Below are 21,941 nucleotides of genomic sequence, written 5' to 3'. Positions count from 1 at the left end.
TTTGGTGTGTAAATTACCAGGTCTCGACGAACATCTTATCCTAGAACTTATCTCGTTACGAACATTTATTCATTTATATATCATCAACTTTGCATTTTGTCCAAAATAAACCACATGCAATCAGCCTATCATATATGCAAACACTCAGTACACGAATAAGACAGACTTTACATTCAAGCATACGTTCATGCAGAATTGATACTTTAAAAGAAATCTTGTTCTTGTAAAAAAAAAAAAAATAGGAATCGGGTTTGCCCATTCATGCAAACGTTCTCGAATCCTACGAAGCTCCAACGGTGCGTCCAAAGACGAGGGTGAGTAATCCAGTGGCGCAACTCCACAACAGCCAACTCGCCCCACCCTTCCTTGATCTGCTTAGAACAGTGAGGCCCGATATGTCTGCGTCATGCTGTCCAATCGTTAGGTGAGTAAACGCACTTTATGTGCTGAAAGTATTGACTGCAAGCGCTAAGTCTTAGTGGAAAGACCCGCTACGCAGCCAGGCCCTCCACTCTTCCGTGTGCTCTCTCACTGGCATTATTCGATTGGCAATGACCTTTAATCATGATTGGCACTGGCATCTCTCTGGGTGGGTCGGTCGCTCCTAAGAAGCCCGTCATCGTTACATCCTGCGAGTTCTGATGAGACTTCTTCCATGACACAAACATCTCATTTCAATCAGAACTCTTCATTCGTAATACATGCTAGAATAAACAAAACTTAAGAATAAATATGGCACATTTGGATTGTATTCATCATCCTGTGGTGACAAAAATCCGGGAATTCTGCAACTCATGAAGTAGATAGATTTCTTGAGCCCTGATAACAAATTCTGTGACGCACACAGGTTCCCTTTCTCTGCATGAATCATGACATGATTGCTATCGGTTTTCCTGGTGACTTCGATATGAGATCGTATCTGCAGTGACCTCCAAATATTTGCGTAAGAAAATAATTTTACAAATGGAAAATCTGCCATCAATGAAAGTACTAAAGACCTTACTACTTCAAGTAGGAAATTTTCCTTCAGGTTGAAAATAAATCTACAATAATTCCTTACCTTGGGTGTTCTCCACAAAAGGCTATATGAACCTGTGTTGTCAAGTGAATATGCAGAACAACAAAGGTATGACGATGAAGGTCAGAAACACTGAGTAAAAATAAATTAAATACTGAGATTATGATGATGATGTTAATCATAGAAGCAAAGTAACGATAAATTGTTATCATTATCACCTAAGCCACTAAGCCGACGAGGTTCACACACAAAATACGTGCATGCTAAATCCAATATAAATCAGCAGAGTAGCAACAAAAAAGGCAACAACAAATATGGGCGAGATTTCTTGAACTCCTACATTGAATAGAGGCTTTCTCGTATTATCTCAGACAGAATTTTGCAAGTTTTTTACGAACTACTTTGAATAATGGGGAAGGTCCTAATAGCATGTTCAAATAATGAAAAATTAGCCTTTTTTTATCATAATGACATTATAAATGAAATGCCGATATGTTTATGCAGAAATATCGTCACCAAGAACTGGTGGATTTGATTAAATAAACAAACTCTCTTTGACTGTTTTACATCAGGAAACAAAATTCAGAAGCTCCACTTTCATAGGAAGGAAATGTAACGAATCTCTTTCTCTCACAAACATATCATAAATGTTCACGAAGTTCGTCCCCTCATTATTAAGATGTAATAAACTGCAACATTAATAACGGCAACTCTGGAAAATACGACATTCACGTTTTTTCTTGTTGCTAGCTCATTGAAGCTGAAATAAATGAAAAGTCAGAAATACGAGTCACCCGAAATATGATACGTACTGGCCTCATTTCAAATACCTGAAATAATTCATATCTAACCATGGTTCTCCTAACACTTAATACTATTCCATTTCTAACACCGCACAAGCAGTTAAAATTATTTAAAAAATCAATTATTTAATCATTCCCGACTCCAGAGAATTCACTTTAATCGCCCAACAGACTATAAAGACAAACTGAAGGCCAATGAGTTAAAGTGGTTACAAGACCATCATGAGCAGTTTAATATTCCTTGACGACTTGGGATTCCCCAGTAGGTCGACAATCGCATATATTTGCCCTCGTTGGATTTTACTTCTATCAAGATCCTTCTATTATGCAACACAATTTTATACCCGGCGGCCAATTCTATGAAGGCTAAGGTTATATATATATATATATATATATATATATATATATATATATATATATATATATATATAATATATATATATATATATATATATATATATAATCTTCCCTTGGTGAATAAAAATCAAGACAACAGAATGATTCACAGCCTACACACCACAAAAGATCCAGCCTGGTCCTAAATAAAAAATGAAACAATGAACTACACTGGAGATACTGTCTTCCAATTTCAACAAAGAACCTGTAATATCATAGGCGTTTCGGTATATCAGCCAGACTATTAAATATTCAAAGAAGAAATTGTGGAAGAGAAACGATTTCCCTCAACAATAATGTGAACAGAAAACGACATTTGGTGAGAAAGGGAAGGTCCGGTTACTTAACGTTCTCGTAAGCAGTCTATCACATTGTAAAGGCATGAGAGAAAAATAAGTATTTTACAAAATACGAAAAGGTGCATCAGCATGAAAATAAACTTAAAATGGACGTTAATTTCTACATACATCTATACACACAAACATAAATATATAGACACATTTATGTATATATAAGTGTGTGTGTGTGTGTGTGTGTGAATGTGTGTGTGTGTGTGTGAATAAACAAAAATCTTTTTCAGAAAGAAGTCGAGTATGAATCACACAAAGGTTCTGCTCGACCACAGCATACCAATATTCCCATCACTGGCGCCAGTGAAACCTAATTGAATAATCGGCTGGTCAGGAGACCTCGATAGATTTAAGTTTAGCCAAAATATATCCTGCAAGCCAATTGCCAGGAGAAACGCATAACTGAGGAGGAGGAGGAGGAGGAGGAGGAGGAGTTTAGATATGAAGAAAGCTAGTGGGCTTAAGATTAAATCTGCATTGAATCTCATTAAAAACAAACTAACATACACACTTACATACATAAATATATACATAGAAACAAACACACTATTATATGTATGTATGTATGTATATATATATATATATATATATATAGTTATATATATATATATATATCTATATATATATATAATTAATATATATATATATATATATATAACTGAATCACGAAAGTTAGGAACGTGATAAATCCATAAATAAAGATATATGCCACGAAGGATAAATAAACGAAGGAGTAATTGCGAGACCTTTCGACGTTTCCACGTCCTTTACTGAGCAGAACTGACATACATAAGGCAAAAGACAAAACAATAGGATTCGTATAACTGACAGATAGGGAATAATCCCTATCTGTCAGTTATACGAATCCTCTTGTTTTGTCTTTTGCTCTTATGTATGTCAGTTCTGCCTATCTGTCAGTTATACGAATCCCTCTTGTTTTTGTCTTTTGCCTTATGTATGTCAGTTCTGCTCAGTAAAGGACGTGGAAACGTCGAAAGGTCTCGCGGTTACTCCTTCGTTTATTTTTCATATGCTTAATTTCATTGAATAGACAAAACTATCCCATTCCTTACAAGAAAAGGAAGACAAAATCACGAAGACAGAATATCAGAGACCATCAAGAGCGACATCTGAAAGCGTCGCGAGAAAAAAAAAAAAAAAAAAAAAAACTAGGAAGCATGGTCAAAACCGTGCGCCCTTCGGGTGGACAAAGCATATCCTCCTGTCCTGTATTGATGCCAGCTCAAAGGACCCCTCTGGCCAGTCTTGTCTTGAAAGTCACAAGGTTGAGGGTCATCTTAGACACCAAGGAAACCTCTAACTATCGCTTAACAGATGATTTAGTCCCTCGTCTTCAGGAGGTGAATTCGCTTGTGCCTGTTTAATTTATTCATTTCATTTTTCGCCATTACTTAGTCTTTTGCAAATTTGAGCATTACATTCTGTGGAACATCATCTCTCATGGAAATAGCCACTTGAACGTGTTCTGTTTAATTTTCGAATATCAAGAATAACAGTAAAAGCTTTCGGTTTCTGAAGATGGCTGTGTAATCCACACACCAAAGTTCTGTACTTACCTAATGTGCACATCATACTCGATCGAAATAGCGGGCAATCTTCTGGTTTCCTGGAGGGAATTCCGGTGCACGCTCCCTTCTTTACTGAAACGCACCTCTCATACGACTATACACATGCAATTGGCACTGGCTGTCGAGGGAACCCCTTCTGGTGAGAAATGTCCTCATTCAAATTCTAGTCCGTAGCCGAGGCGCCGGGCGGAGTTTGAATAGAGATAATCACGAGACTCGGCGATGTCTCCCGCAAACATAAGCTACAAAACATATAACAGCACATGTTTTTTGTTTACGTTACTTGTGAATGTCTATCTTTAGTTATTGGTTAAAAACTTTAACATTAATTTCTCGATATTAAAAAACCAGCATAAAGGGAAAAAGCTCATAAAGCAAATAACATTACACAACCGACGTAAAGTCTTCGTGACATAAATGGAAAAAAGGAAAAGAAAAACTCCTTTGTTATAACACTCCCGTATAACTGTTTATCTTCCACAATGGGGTGAGCTCATCCCAAAAGTTCTAAGGACAAGAGAAAAGTGGGATGCGATATACAAGCGGCTTCTTTTTAATTTTGACTCACATCGCAGTCGTGACGTTATGGTTATTTCTTTCGCCAAATTCTGACTGTCCCAACTGACTTTTGACAAGTTTAACATTGAACTCTTCAAGGTTTAGGGGGAACTCGGCATGTTAAAAGTTAGGCGATTAAGAAAATGTGAATAATATACTACAGAATCGTATTTTACTACAGTAACATGCAGAACAAGAAAACTAATTAGATATAAGACTTTTGAAGGTAAATATCGAGTGGTTTCGGAATTTTCTGCGGTTGCAGACTCTAGCGCGTTAACTCATCATTAGGTAATACTCTCTCTCTCTCTCTCTGTTCTGATACTATACTTTTAAAATCGAGAAACAAAGTAAATTATGCAATGCCTTCTTCATATACCCTGTATTGGATATCAACACCTATCTGAAGTTAAAATTCATCAAAGCACAACCTATTTAAAAAAAGTAAACAAGTTTATAACACTTCCCTCAAGCCAATTAAAATGTTTGCAAACATCCACACATAACCTCCACATAGCAATCCCGTTCACAAAAGAGCCCACAAACAAACTAGAGCAAACTATATAAGACCAAAATCACTGCATAATAGAACGATGACCTACATTCCATTTTTACGAACAAAAAGGATACTTTTAAGTCATTCGGCAATAAGGGTATTATGCACCACAGGTTATATGTTATATGGAAATTTCTGTGTAGATGCCTACTGCCAAGGCCAACCGATTTGTTTGCAGTTCTTATTTAAACAGAGCGTGAGGGACTGACAGTATTTAGAGCTGTCGTTTGCGTGTATTTTACATCATAAGGAATAAGTTTTAATCCATCGAACTTGGATAAGTGTAAAGCGTTACAAATAGGAACAAACAACCCTCATGCCAGATACATGCTGCTTGGAAATGACATGTGTAGAACAAGAGGAGGACCTTGGAGTATTACCAAGGACTTAAAATCCACAAAACAGTGCATAAAAGCTGAAAAGAAGGCACAGAAACTGGTGGGATACATAGAGCCAGTTCAAATACAGAAACAAGGAAACGGTGCTGCAGCTATACACTTCAATAGTTAGACATCTTAAATATGCAGTACAGTTTTGGCCACCGACACTAAGAAACTACATAAATAGATTTGAAGCGGTACAAGCAAGAGCCACAACAAAGACGACTAGAGAGCCTGAACATGTATGGCTTAGAAACACGACGATTGCGAGGACAACTATTAGAAACATTTAAAATACAGAAAGGCATAACAAAAGCAGACAGTAACCTATTTACGTTAAACGAAAACCAGACAAGAAGTAATGGATGGGAACCAGAACTGAAGAGATACATCACATCACATTGCGGGAACTTCTTTACATACAAGATATGTGACTCATGGAATATACTGCCACCAGAAGTTATAAACAGCAACAGTGTGGAAGAGTTTGAGAGAAAGCTAGACAAAATCATTAGGACACACTGAATGAACAGGAAAACCTGCTCCTAGAGAGAAGTGAGCGCACGTTGTCTCCTCGGATGGACACCCTTGTGACTATGGCACCAAACAAAGGTCACTTGTAACGATAGATTGCGATGTACATGATCCCATTCATCATTTATTTGTTATTTACTCATCAGAATGACAGGCCAGAACAACTTGCCTTACATCATCTTGGTGCAAAGCTTCTGCGAGTGGAGAGTAATGACCCTTCCAAACAGCAGCATCTTCGTCACGCACCTCAGAGATTTGCCCTTCCTCCCTCGTCACCTCCCGTGGCCGTTCTTTCCTTTCGCGGCCACAACAGTAGCACAGGAGGAAGCTCGGTCTCATTTTCCACGAGGCCTCACACTTCATCCTTTTTCAACAGAGAGAGAGAGAGAGAGAGTGAGAGAGAGAGCGAAAATTCCTCTGCAGGGATCGGCGTACCCAAAACCTCCTCTTATAGGCAGGACTGCTTGTAGGCGGATAAACAGGGCTTTACGAGAGAGAGAGAGAGAGAGAGAGAGAGAGAGAGAGAGAGAGAAGTGAATGGCTGAAAGGTACCACGCAGGGGGTGGGGAGGACCTCCCTCCGCACTACCTTTATCTGCCGCAGCCTTCGTCAAGGTTACCGAAGGACGGTTCTATCCCCATTCATCTACTAAACCCCCACAAGACACAACACCTGAATCCCCATCAGCATCAGCAGCAGGAGTCTTCATTATCCCTCAGGGAAAGACCTTCCCAGCCTATAGCGATCGTAAAGAACTCAATTATTTTCCAATATCGGATTCATTTGATGCCAGAGCAGAACTCAGCCACTCGCGATTATTTAGGTTTCTTCAAAAAACCAGTCCAATACTACCGGAATAAGCGGCTTCTCAGTGATTTTTAATCATAATACTCAACATTAATAAGTCATATTTCATACCAACGAATACCTGATGAACATACAAGCGGCCGCACGCGCGCTTATGTGTGTGTGTGCATAATTAAAACCACGTCAAGGTCATAATTCATTAATTATATAAAGGTGAACAATGAGGCGGTTTATTCATATGAAAGCAGATGAATTCATTAACAATATATACATTCAACATGGAATTCATGAATACAACCCAGTCACCTTTTTTATACTAAAATAATTTATAATAATAAAAAATCGTTTACTGATAAAAAAAAAATTCAGTGAAACTGGACGCCTGATTCTAGTATAGCACTATTTTCTTGCTATATTCAAACCCCACAATTTTCGTTGGGCTACATGGAAACTTCATGTTGTCCCTAACGTCACTCTGAATGTGGTGAGAAAAAAAAAAAAACCCTCTAAGGACAAAGATTCACCTCTATCTTAAAATGATTTATAAAAGCCTCTTCTCGTACGAATAGAAGAATTACGTTCCCTACTGATATTCAGATATTCATTCTCTCCCCGTCTGGAGAATTTCCCTCTGTCTCTTTCACTCACTTCCAAACCACCCTAACAAGAGGCTCAAGCCATCAGTTATGTGGTGAACAAGCTCTATGGGGATTCACCCTTATAGCCTCGGGTTAGTGGCCCTATGAGAGAGAGAGAGAGAGAGAGAGAGAGAGAGAGAGAGAGAGAGAGAGAGAGAGAGAGAATTGGAAAAAGAGGTTCCACTAAGGAGCCACCTTTTTGCGACGTCAAAAACTCTAACCCTTCCGAGCAAACTACCTGAAAACCTTCCTTTAGAGAGACGGCACTTTTTATGTTTTATAATCTCTCTCTCTCTCTTTCTTTTTTTTTCCGGACGCTTTCAAATTTTGTCGTCTGAATGGCCGCCCGCGGACCTCCTAACACTTTACGGCCTTCCGACCTCGCCAATCGAAAAGGACCAGTCATGACATTAATTATTAACCATTAATAACACAAGTGACAGAGAGGGGCGGGGGGGAGACTTATACCTCCCAAAGTGCCCAGAGAAATGATAGTAACGGTCCCTCGTAATCTCGAGCCTAATTTCACTCTATAAACGCCTTACGTCCGAAGCAAATCAATCTAAACCCCGAAATTAAACTGCGAGTACCTGATATCAAATCACCCTACGAGTCAGTTATATACAGCCGCAATAAAATTTACACAAAACCTGAAATGAGAAGAGGATGCATTGTGAAAATAATCATCGAAACATTGCTGGAAATTTAACATAATTTTCCCAATAAAGGCATTTCAAACTCTACTTCAAAAGTAAAGGAACTTTATTTTCCTAAACAAATTTCTAACCCTATGTACACATGTACACCAGTAAACAATACTACAATACTTAACAAGTGATGCGGGACAGAACGATTCTTAATTCAGATTAAAAACAATACATAAAAGAACAAATATCTTATTCACACCTAGAAGCTTCTGCTAAATTATAGAGGAAAAGCCTTCTGCCCAAGCCGAGAAGTACTACTTAAATCCACGAACGAAAAACTATTCATATGCACATCAACCTCCTCCCCAAGACATGAATCAAAATCTACCAGGCAAAGAATAGGCCTCGGAATTTACTCTTCAAAAATTGATTTTCAGGACCGAAAAGGAGCTCAACGGGACATTGACTAACAGAAGTCCCTCCTGGAGAACATCAATCCAGCCCACATTCCATGTCCAGGCCCTCTAGGAAAGAGAAGGCCGCCAACTGTCCTTTCCATGTGACCATCCGAACCATCCATACAACCATAAGGACCAACAGTACCTACTGCCACGCAGCCTATTTCTATTTGAATGCATTGTCATTTCCTTGAATTCCATTAAGGACGAACCTTTGAGTTGTCTGTCGGGAATAAATTGCCAAATGGAAGACCTTCACGTGATCACTTCGGTTGCCGGAAGAACATCACATACATAGGAGAGAGAGAGAGAGAGAGAGAGAGAGAGAGAGAGGAGAGAGAGAGAGAGAGAGAATGTGGTGGTTCATACTTTAATCTGTACTCTAAAGCTAATATCCTTGGAAATATAATTTATATCTTAACAAGTTAACAAGAAATAATGTTTACAATAAGCAAATAGGACTAAGATAGAACGGAAAATATGTCATTATTTCCTTGTTAAATCACTAATTTTTTTCGAAAATTTCATCATTTTCTTAAATTATTCGAAAATATTGATAATTATTTTCTCGCTCAATTTTCCGACATCTCTCCTTACTGTGCGTCCTCATTCTCATCCACTTCTTCACAAGAGAGACACTTTATCTCTCTCACTGAAATCCCCGACCGACCAGCCCCACTTGTGAAGGCAACGGGGCAGCAGAGATACGAGGACCCGGGAGGCTTGGAATATCAAAAAGGTGCCCCGGAGAACGTATTCTTGGAGTGATACAGAAATACGTATCAAAGTACTTACTTCCACAAGCAGAGTCAACTTGGAATTTAAGAATGCGTAGCAGGCCATCGTTTCTGTGCTAAAGGGTTGGATATTTCTGAACATTCAGGTGAAAAAAAAAAAAAAAAAAAAAAAAAAACTTGGGATAAATGCAAATGATAAAAATATCTACGCATTGTATTATAAAATTCTCAGTTAAAAATATGCGCATTGTATTATTTTAAAATTCTCTTAACATTTTTCCAAGCTTTCAGAATATCAGTGCACCAAAAAATAGTGATGGTAAAAAGAAAAATATCAAAATTCACCGCAACTTGACAAAATGTCAAATTGCTTCGACTTAATGCCTTTCAAAAGAGAAATTTAGAATACCTGTATCATGTATTTTCTGAAGTTTGTAGTTTGTTTTTTTTTTTTTTGGAGAGAACGACGTACTGTAATGTACTGTGCACAGGAAACATCGAACTTTCAGCATCCTCAGTACATACATTCCATAAACTAAAATGTAAAAGTGACCAGTATTTTACATCCGCACATCACTATAACTCCAGAAACGCCATCCATAAACCATGAAAAGTACATAAATCCCAGCATGCAGCAACATCTCTGATATCACGTAAATACAAATTTTGAATACAAGCGATGTTTGTATAAAATACAAAATTTCTCACTACGAAACATTCCACTCTGATTGTGGACGCTCACTATGCTATTAGGTCTATGCCTTGGACGACTACCTGACTAGGGAAGGTTGATCATCACGTAACGATCATACAGCCTCGTGGAGTCTGGCAACGACTAGGAAACATTGACGAGTATCTAATTGATACTCGTCAATGTTTCCCATGTATACATTCACTGGTGTCACTCAACTAAAAGTCACTCAAGCTGAAAATAAACTTGTTCAATACGAAGCATCCCCAAAATTATTCAGGGCGACGAATGTAACCGCAGAAACACCATGTGCTGGCTGACCAGGGAAACGACATTCTATTGTTATTATAACATGTCCTGATAGTAATTATATCTCGAATAGTTTTATAGGTTACAGACTCTTTCTCTTTATTTCAGCGTGGAATCTTCGAGGCAGCATCAATTTGACGAAGTCAGGTGGTCTTAGTCACAATACAGTAAGTGTACCGTGTTTGCAGGAGATCGGGCGTAGCACCGCTCGTTACCACTGTTGATGACAGATAAGTTCAGGATCCCTCTCTGTATGGATCCTGGATAAGTTATACAAACTTTCGAAGTTACCCATAAGAAATCACTCCATCCATGTATGGAAGCCGGCAGGCACTCACACACTCAAATATGGCGAGGGAGGAACAAAGGTAGTGCAGAGACGTTACTGGAAAGTCAATTAAAGCAGGAGCTTTCTAGCCCCAGCTCAGCGCGTTCATTCCGTCAGGTGGTAGACCCAAGGAGGGAAGAGGAAGACGGCGGCAACTCAAGGTGGGCGTCGATTTGGCCCCATGGAGGAAAGAACACGTAAAGAAATGTTCTACTTGAGATGGTATTTCCAATTAATCATGTGTAACCTTCCTTCAGCATTCAGTTATCCTTTTTGGCAGTTTTCACATGTAAATAAGTTTTTATAAATTAATATCTATCTTGAGAGCGCGTATTACTCCTCATCCCCTTCGTGCGGTCAATGTTTTGGGTATAAAATGTAATCCTGATGAGCGTATCTGGACGTAAAGCTACGAGAATGCCTAATATAAAGAAAGAGATGAGTAACAATTGTTGTTGGATTCAAGCCAAAACTGGCATTCAGTCAGTAGCCACCTCTCACGGAACAGAAAACTCACAATGAAATATCAGAATAAAATAACCCCATGAGGAAAGACGCCAAACGTTCCCTTCCTAACTACGAAAACAACAAAGCCAACTTCACCCTGCGGAGTTGGCAACATCTGGCATACATGATAAGGGAGGGAACCAGTCAGCGTCCTCCGCCACACCTGAAACAAGAATGCTGAAGTATGCAGGGCATAGCATAGCTTAGGGACATCCTGCTAACAGTCCCACTCTGCGGACCCATGAACATGATATTCATAACTATTTGAACGTACGACATCAACCGCCCTTATATCTATAAAACTCAGGAATAATTCGTAAGGACTTCTGCAATTTCCAGGATTTTCCATCACCCACTAATATATCTTATGAAGGACGACGGGATGGGCATCGGGATGCCTCTATTCAGCCTTGCAAGAGAGAAAAGGTGTTAAGGTTGGCCGAAATAACTGGCAACCCAAGGAAGACTGATAATATCTGAGAATACGAGTAAAACCAGAATAGAGCATTTCTGTTCCCTTCCAACAAACTGGGCACATATTCTTAAAATCCGAACGCGTCAAAGTATTGTTACTCAACTGGAATATAAGATAAACAGCGATTTTGACCTTTATAGAAATTCATCAGAAAGGCGAAGGAGCAAGAATAATGTGGCATGAAGTACATAAGCTCACTCAACATAAATACGTTTGACATCATCGACAAAGTCTTCAAATGCGCAAAACAACCCAGGTAACTTAATGGACAGGACCTTATACAATTCTTAATTGAATCTTATTTGCTTTTATTGGAGCCGTAAGTAGAAACAATAACTTACCACGAAGCGTAATTAAACCAACGGAGAATTTTTGCCCCACAATGTTCGAAGACCATTATTCCACATGGCTTAAACCGGCTTCACCCGACTGAACACCAGAACAAGGAAAAGTGGACGGTAATATATAGGCATTTTGTAAGAACGAACTTCTACTACGTCGATATAAGCTCGAGAAACGTGTCGCAGGAACATGGAGCCCCCACTTTTTTTTTTTTTTTTTTTTTTTTGGCGCGTTCTCGAGTGACAAAATATAAAACAGAACCTAACATTTCATATGTGCACTAACGCAGAAAGAGAGCAGAACTACATTTTGTCTTAAAACCATAACAGTACAGAACACCGGAAAAACTACTAATTGTATTCCAAGCACAATGGCATAAAAAGAAAAATATTTACTAATCGGACTCAAGTCAACTACTCGGCGCAAGATGTCAATGCAATGAATACCTGTTCCTTCAAGTACAGATCCAAAGTAATGTCGACAACTGAGATACAAGAGCCAGAGAATAACTAAATTTCATAAACGACGAACAAATTTAATCTACCTTAAGTCAGTACTAACTGATTAAGAGAAATGCTTATGTATGTGCTCATAAAGAACATTAACCATGAAAGATATAGAAATGAAACGTAAATATCGGCTTTTTTTTTACACACCTTATGAGAACATTTTCAGCTCGCGCAGAGAGAGAGAGAGAGAGAGAGAGTGTTACAAGGATTAGGATGTCTTAAAGACTTGTTAGTCCATTCGAGGAGACATCGTGTGCTCACTTACCTGTAAGAGCAGGTTTTACTGTGCATTCAGTGTCCTAAGGATTTTGTCTAGCTTTCTTTTAAACTCTTCCACACTGTTGCTGTTTACAACTTCTGGTGGCAGTTTATTCCACGTGTCACATATCTTGTACGTAAAGAAGTTCCCACAATGGGATGTGTTGTATCTCTTCAGTTCTAGTTTCCATCCATTATTTCCTGTCTGGTTTTCGTTTAATGTAAATAGGTTACTGTTTACTTTTATTATGCCTTTCCACATTTTAAATGTTTCTAATAGTTGTCCTCGCAATCGTCGTGTTTCTAAGCCATATATGTCCAGGCTCTCCAGTCGTCTTTGGTAACCTATTTGCCTGATGGATGGCATTAACTTTGTGGCTCTTGCTTGTACCGCTTCTAATCTATTTATGTCTTTTCTTAGTGTTGGTGACCAAAACTGTACTGCATATTCAAGATGGGGTCTAACTATTGATGTGTAGAGCTGCAGTACCGTTTCCTCATTTCTGCATTTGAAGTGCCTCTAGAGAGAGAGAGAGAGTGAGAGAGGAAACACTCAAACGCAAGGGCCAGCATATCTGCAAACAGCAGCAACCATCACTACCGTAGAGTCACAGGTGTTTTCCAGGTTTCCGCAACATCATAAAACCCACATAAAACTCCCTCCGCGGATTTACAGCCGCTGCTTCCAAGTTGGAGAGACGGCGACCAGGACAATTAAAACCCTCATCAAATAGCCACTGAAATGGGCCAGCAACATCTGCTCACAGTCTCAATGGAAACCCAGATTTCGTGTCATATCTGAAGTAAAAGAAGGTTATGGAAATTCAGTCAACTCGCCTTTAGTTTAGTCATTAATCGTAAGAACTTAGATAAAAGGATTTTATTCTAAATAACGGTGGTAAAACGATATTAACGAGGATAACGAAGAGTCTAAGCCAAAAGCTTACTTTTCCGAACACTAAAGATACTGAATTACAATAACAGATATAACTGATATCAGAGTTCTTTAAATTACAGAAACGTTAATACCAAGAGCAGCGTTCTGGGCAAAAGGCATCAATAAATTCTTGATAAAAAGATAAAGGATTCAAATTCTTTGACCGATAAACTTGATAAATATGATACTATAATAAATTGAACGTTTCCTGGCGTGCGTCCTCCAATTTTTGAAGGGGTAAACTTCGACGCCTCTTGGTTAAACTATAAACATACTTCAGTGTCATGAAATTCACGGAGACTCGAATCCTTTTTAGAGGTTATTTAATTCCGCAAAATCAGGAAGTGTACCGCCCAAACTTTTTGGGAACATGTGTCAGCTTAAATACAACTGCGTAAAGTCTAACCGGAAGAGATACCAGACCTTTGGGATCACATATAAAAAAAGGGGGATACATATACATTATATATATATATATATATATATATATAGGGGATATATATATATATATATATATCATATCATCAATCATATCATATATTATAAAGTGATTATTTGATGTCTGTGAGCAGACACAAAGCCAAATTATGCAATTCCTTTCCAAAATGGAACGTCGTTCAAAACATAACGGCAATTTTGGCCCGAATTTCTGCAGGCTGTTACGTGACACCAAACTGAAAAACCATGAAATTGCGTTTTGTTTTGACGGAAATGATGTTCTTCATCTGAGTCTCTTCTGGAACCAAGAACACCCTCAAAACCAACGTCTTGGGACTTGGTTTGCAAGAGTGAAGATAATTATTCCTATTCATAAAGCATCACCATTCTACAATTATTTTTTTCCATTCCCCCACCAAGAGACTATGCCGCTCTCATTCCGATAAAATATCTTGAGTATAAATGTTGCATGAGTAACATATATTCTTATACAGATGCAGGTGCTGATGACTAACGAAAGCGTCCTCTGAATCCTAAGATACAGTCTTGAGGCGAATCACATGGAGACCATAATTATGCTTTTGGCATGATTTGAATTAAGGGAACACTCACAATTAGGCCTCCATGCCAGGCTAACTTTCAAATCCATTTGTAAAATTAAGAAATCAAAGATGATGAGGGATCCTACCCTCCTTTTCTGAGAGAGAGAGAGAGAGAGAGAGAGAGAGAGAGAGAGAGAGAGAGAGAGAGAGAGAGAGAACCTACGGATAAAACACTCCTGAGTTGGTATACAAACCGTTTTCTATTATGAGGTGACTGAAATAGGAGGGACTTCACCAATATCCCACCTAACAAGAAACTACATTATTTTCCTTTGCATACAATAATACACATGCCCCTTACAATGTAGACTTGCAAATAATGCGATAGATCTTCTTTAATCATAATCAGAAATACTAATAAGCAGGGGTATTACGTTATTGCAAATTCTGGCCCATATACCACAAATTAACGGCTTTTACTTAATAGTTGAGCATAATAATAACAATTTTGTAACCTGGTCAACTGCGGAGATCACAGAAGAAGGTCCCTTGGGTAATATAGCTGCTATATCACAGTATTATTTTTCTTCAAACGATCGATAACAGAGTATACACAAACATACTGCATTCTACATTGATAATACATGTTGCCAATATATATATATAATACATATATATTTATATATTATTATATATATATAGATATATATATGATATATGTATATATATAAAATATATATATATATATATATAATATAGTAGTATATGTGTGTGTGTGTTCATATCTATTAAATGCAATTCTCTCTCTCAATTCCTTGCTGTCTACTCTAAAAGCTCAAGTCCAAGTTAGCAAAGTCAAGAGAGAAGGAGAAATGGAAGAACGACGGGGAATGGCCGAGGGGGAGAAAGGAGGAAGGGAGGGTGGTGGGGGTAATGGAAAAGGAAAAGGTGGGGGGGGGGGACAGACTATGAAGGGGTAAAAGAACAGAGGATTCCTACGTCATCTTTAAAAAGTTCCGCCCTCCTACTTTGCTGCTTGTGCTCGAAACGACACCATACTCAAGAATTTCGCTGTACATATAATTAGAATATATATATATAGATATAGAGATATAGAGAGACAAGATATATATATATATATATATGTATATATATATATATATATTTAATATATATAAATATAATTATATATATATATATATATATATACTATACGCAAAATGATTGAAATGTTACTGTGATTAATTCAAAGACTGAAACAAAATCACTTTTAGGAAACGAGTATGCATAAATATCACAAAAGACGACGATACCTGACATAAATATCAATGGAAAACATCAGCGCTCCCCCCCCCCAAAAAAAAAAAAAAAAAAAAAAAAAAAACTTCTCCCTACAGCATCTAAAACAAATATAAAACTGACAAAATACATCAAAATCAAATCAACTTTCCCCGTGAAATGATAAGCCTCCAAAATAATGAAAACAAAGTGGCAATTCCGAATTTTTGTGTGAAACAACATTAGCCCGAACCAATGAGAGTCCCATCAAGTAAATGGCCCGTTTTAATGCCACCGGAATAATCACCTAATGAAACCACCGCGAGCGTGCAGCAATATGCTTACTGACTGTGGTCTGGAAATGTCGTTCTGTCTCTCTGAAAGCTAGCACTTACCTGATCATATGGCGTGAGCAAATGACATATTTCTTAGTAACCTCCTCCTGAAAACTCCACTTTGGATATCCAGAATGAGCCACCAAACATGCACGTCAGCAGAGACAAACGTGAGGATTCCATACTCAGTTTAGGCACTAATATGATCTACTTTAAACTCAAAAGCAAACTAATCCATTGACAAATGGTTTACCGTTTACAACTCCAAACAAAGGCATAGCGTTCCTCTGCTTTGTTTGAAGTTGAATTTAGATTGGTAACGAAATCTTTTCGTAATCTTTCGTCTTCGACATTCAAGGAAAATATTAGCAACGAAGAAAAGACGATCCTTGCAGGATACTTGTTACTTGCGTACTTCAAGATCGCTCTTTTAAGACTAAATTGTAGCTTACCGTCTACGACGTAACCATGTCAACAGGAGCACCATACTCAAGAATGACTGCACACTCACCTGGAAAATAAAGAAAAATAACAATTAACACAATGGCCTGGTGAAACAGGTTCAGTGGATGATGGGATAACACATAAGTACAATGCAACATAAAAGGAAAAATCTTAACGCAAGTAAAAGAATTTGCTACCTGAAGACTGTATGTAGAGTTGATATAGGAATCAAGTTATTTCCTAACTGTTTCAGGACGTTTGTTGCCATCTTCTCCCAAACTGCCGCAACCAACCCGTTGCAAATTGCCAAAAATAACCTATTTTCATGAAGGCTTGGGCGATGTATTACAGTTTACAGTGTCGTCACCTTCCATTTCGTTTTTTTTTTTGTAGTCCATTACAATTCGAAGGGCAAGCATTTGCGAAGGGAGCTGTACTGAAATATTCGCCGGTTTCCAATCACTCTAATAATGACTTTAAAAGCTCACAGTTAAAACACAAAATATCAATTTAACATAAATAAAAAAAAAAATGGGATGGAAGAGAAAATTAGTACATAAAAACTGACAACATGAACCAGTTTCCGGCAAAAATACATTTGGAAGTAAGTCTACAGACATGTTAAGGAAAATGGGGATAACAGAACTATATAAAAAAAATAAACTTTGAGATATGCTTGTAAATAAGACGAATCTTGAGTGGCTGAAGTTAAAGCTTCTCCAAACTCGCCAAATCCACATCGAAAGGAGCTGACGGTAAAAACGAAACTAAAAGAATATCAAATTCCACAACGGAAGGTCTACCTGAGGGAACCGTGAAGGGCAAGACGTGACCTGCCGAAGACCACGAGGGTCTTGGGAAAAGAAAAAGGCCTTCCCCAATTCGATAGACGGCTTGCCAAGGTCAGCCATGGGAAAACTAATCAGTGAAGAGTAGTTACGATAAAGTATGCTTAACAGATGTAGGATTTACGATGAGAACCCAGGATTTGCAAGGTCTAACAAAGGTTTGCGTCGACACTATACTCCTTGGACCCCAGTTGCGCTATACACTGATTCACAAAGCGTTACGTTTCATTGAATGAGAACAGAATGGTTGCACTCAGGTGAATTCCATAGATTTCCCACGACTCTCACGTCATTTGCTGAAATTCAGGCCGGAAACAGTGACACTAAAAATATGCATCACCGTCAACGATGGATTACTTTACAACAATGCAGCCATGTTTACTCAATTTGTTATTCAAATAAAACACAACATAGCTTTCTAAACAAGGCTTCTTTGTTCAGCAGGGAGATGTAAACACTAAAAATGTACAAATGCATAAACAGGATTTTGTTACAAAACGATCTTGGTTCGTAAATGAACATAAAGCTTCTTTAACAGCTGACATTCCATAAAACCTTTCCCAGCAAAGCCTCATCTTTCGCTAGAAATGGTACGGAATTTGAACCACTGATATTAACCCTAAACTTCTAAAAGAGAATTTGTTTATCATCATCATTGTACTTCTGCAACAAAAACAAGGCAACAATAGAGACAATTTTCAAATCTTTCGTACATATAAGAGCGCGGGCGAGCACACACACGACTAAATAAGTATCTGGTAAGAAAGGGTTAAGTGGAACACTCTCTCTCTCTCTCTCTCTCTCTCTCTCTCTATCTAATATATATATATATATATATATATATATATATATATATATATATATATATATAATATATATATATGTGTGTGTGTGTGTGTGTGTGGTGTGTGTGTGTGTGTGTGTGTGTGTGTGAGTGTACATTGCACAACAAGTACTTAATATTTTAGGCTTAATATATATATATATATATATATATATATATATATATATATATATATATATATACATATATACACATATATAAAAAACGTGCAGTTGAAGCAGGGATTTTGCTGGGCGAGGCTACAAACACGAATCACACAGGACGAAAGGAAATCCAAGGTTGGGTAAATCCAGTGGTAAATCAAACATCCGTCAACCCCACTCCACACCGTAGCCGTTGTTCATTTTGTTTATGGCTCTCTCTCTCTCTCTCTCTCTCTCTCTCTCTCTCTCTCTCTCTCTCTCTCGTGCCTTCTTGTGCCAACAGTGCTTTAAAACGGAATCCTCAAGCCTCCAACACCGACCCACACAACTTTCTCTTCCTTTCCTTCAAATTAAAGCAAAGATTTTCGCTGCTTCTCTGCCCATACAGCCGAATGCCCTCTCTGATGAGAAATGTCCCTCCTCTCTCTCCCCCCACATGTAGCGTGGGGGTGACCACCATATGGAAGGCAGTTTACCAGTTGTCAGTCCCACCGTCCTCTTCCCCGAGGCCATCCCAAAAATCGATCGTTGCGACAAGTCATTGCAATGTGACTGCTCTTAAATGGGTTTCTGACAGTTTTCACTTTTTTGGAAAATGGAAAGATCCTCTTGGGGAAATGGAGCCATTGCCCATGCAACAGCGCTCGCCCTGTTCTTAGAAATGACTTGGCCAATACATGTACGAAAGTATATTGCTTAAACTCGTTTACCTAGAATGACATGTGTTTTTTAATCCACGTAACTGGAGTTTTTTTTTGTTATTATTTATTCATATACTTTTCATAGTGAAATCTGCACTTTGGCAAACGATATACCCATAGTCTGAAAGCCTTCTTAAATAAAGACTTGCTAGACGAGAAGTTGACTGTGAAAAATTTCACACCATTACTCAAAATATGCTATTAAAGCAAAACGTTACCCATGACTTCAGTAGGCCTGTTGTAGATTGTGTAATAAGACGCGTGAGTGTGCGCTTTTCGTTTCAGTCTGTCGTGCTTTCATTGTTCCAGGAAACATGATTGGAAAGTGGCAAAAAGAATATCTTCTGAATGGTTTCACTTTATAATAAAGAAGATTAACTCGTCGTGGACCTCCCGTTCTGATGATACTCATATTGCAGGAGTAATGTGTATCATCTTTTTTTTTCTGTTCATCCTCTATGTACCTATACCTTTGTTGCAACGTATAACAATCGACTATATAATATGTACCTCAGTCACAGTTTACGTCAACATGGGCATCCTGGATTGGAAATAACGGGGACACATCGCTCTCCCTCGTCCGGGTTGGGAATCGAATGCTGGCACACACATACAGAGAGAGAGAGAGAGAGAGAGAGAGAGAGAGAGAGAGAGAGAGAGAGAGAGAGGGTGGAAGGGATAAGAGACACTTGAAATCTACAGAGACCTACAGGGCACATCTCGAGCACATGGTTGCAGATCTCACTTTTGGCGGTGGAACCTCTGCATTCATCCCCTGTACTTATCTTCCTCCTTTAGCTCACGTTGCAGTTCTCCTTTTAATTCTTGGCGGAGATTCATCCCTGCATTATTGTGAATGTTAACGGTAAAGAGAGAGAGAGAGAGAGAGAGAGAGAGAGAGAGAGAGAGAGAGAGAGAGAGAGAGAGAGAGAGAGAGATCCTATTCATCGTCTCTACATTATCAGCTATTCAACTTACTTCATCGACATATTAAACTTTCTTTACAAAAAAATTTATAATAATAATCAACATAAATAAGAGCCTACTCTTTGGTCGTATGCGATGTATTAAAAGCGAAAAATCTACTCTTGAAAAAAGGATAGAAAACTGGTCAAATTCATAAGACCGGTGAACACGGTGGAATCAGTCTTTTCAACATTCCGGAGACTCTAGAATAAAGTTAAATTACATTACATTAATGTTCAAGCTAAATATCTTGGAATCAATTTAATTTTTCGATGTAACTCTTCCCAAATATAATGTCTGACAGCAGATAACCTTCAAATACTACATCTGTCCAGTATATATACAGAACAGAAGGAAATTTTCAACAACAAAAATAAATCTGAGAAATTTCCGTTATTTTTAACTAAAGAAAATCTAAGAAAATTCCGTTACAAGCATTGACAAAAAAAATTGGAAATTGTTCTTTTTAAAGATACGATTTCTGGTATAATGAATTCCATCCCCAGCCCTCGATGAAAAAAGAAAAAAGAAAAAACTTTCAATTACAAATATTTTCTCAAAAGCACAGCCTTCCGTGACCAGTATGTTATAGCAGCGATGGGCCCTCTCCTTAGGGTCCTCTTTTGAAGGCATCCTCTTCAATGTCCCATTCAATTCAAGAAGCAAAATTCCGAATCTCGTCAATCTGTTCATGATCCATAACAGGTCTCACATGAAGCAGATGTGCCCACATCCTATTTCCCTACTACTGCAATCTCAGTAGGACAGACAGCCAGAGATGTGGTAAAACTGCAGGTTCAAAACTGAAAGACACCCTCCTGGAGGTGATGCGTACTTGTCTACATTAAGCCTACACTACCCAAAAAGTAATTTGGCGACTTGCGTAGGTGCACTAAGCACCTACTTAAGGTTCGCGTCGACTCTCATGAAGGTGTCAGCCAGCTCACAGGTCTATCTTACAGCAGAAAAGAAAGTCGTACCATAAGATCTAATGCCAAATCCTGTCGCCTTCGCGTAGTACCCAGTGATTCAAAATCCTTGGTCAAACACAAAAATAAATATTCCCTTCCGAATTTTGAGTCCCATAGACCAACAATGTCCCCCTCACTCAACAATCAAACTACCTCACTTACACTATAGTACATACGAATCACAACAACACCTCACCGACAGAACGAAATCCTTTTACTGCATCAATCCTTTAAAAAACCTGAATATCTTTTAATCAACCTCTTCGTTCAGAATTGAGTTACGTCACCCAAATGATTTCCGCTGGAACAGGTCTTGGACCCCCTCCTCCTCCCCCCCATCCCTTTCTTCAACTGGGAGGTCAGTGACACTCCAATTGTAGACGTCACATAATTCAAAACTTAATTCATTAGTTAAGTTACACTGATGAGAAATAGGAATACGCAAACCTTATGAAAAGCAGGAAAACATACATATTCATACTCTATTGTGTACATTAATGAATATGCGATTTAAAACTATAAGTGAAAATAGTCCATTTTCAAAGAACTTGATGAAGTTACAATTTTCTAAGAAATAAAAACCAAGAAATCTTGATCTGAATAT

At 38.2% G+C, this 21,941-nt stretch overlaps 1 protein-coding gene across 5 annotated transcripts in view; it reads right to left on the bottom strand.

Annotated features, from left to right (window-relative positions):
- LOC135220566 (cytohesin-1-like) overlaps positions 1-21,941 on the bottom strand; it is a 522,334-nt gene that overhangs the window by 97,246 nt on the left and 403,147 nt on the right. The gene's annotated exons all lie outside the window — the stretch shown is intronic.

The sequence above is a fragment of the Macrobrachium nipponense genome, chromosome 2 (genome assembly GCF_015104395.2).
Source record: "Macrobrachium nipponense isolate FS-2020 chromosome 2, ASM1510439v2, whole genome shotgun sequence".
In the NCBI taxonomy this organism is placed as follows: Eukaryota; Metazoa; Arthropoda; class Malacostraca; order Decapoda; family Palaemonidae; genus Macrobrachium; species Macrobrachium nipponense.
Note: the sequence above shows the minus strand (reverse complement) of the source record. Positions and strands in the feature narration are given on the sequence as shown.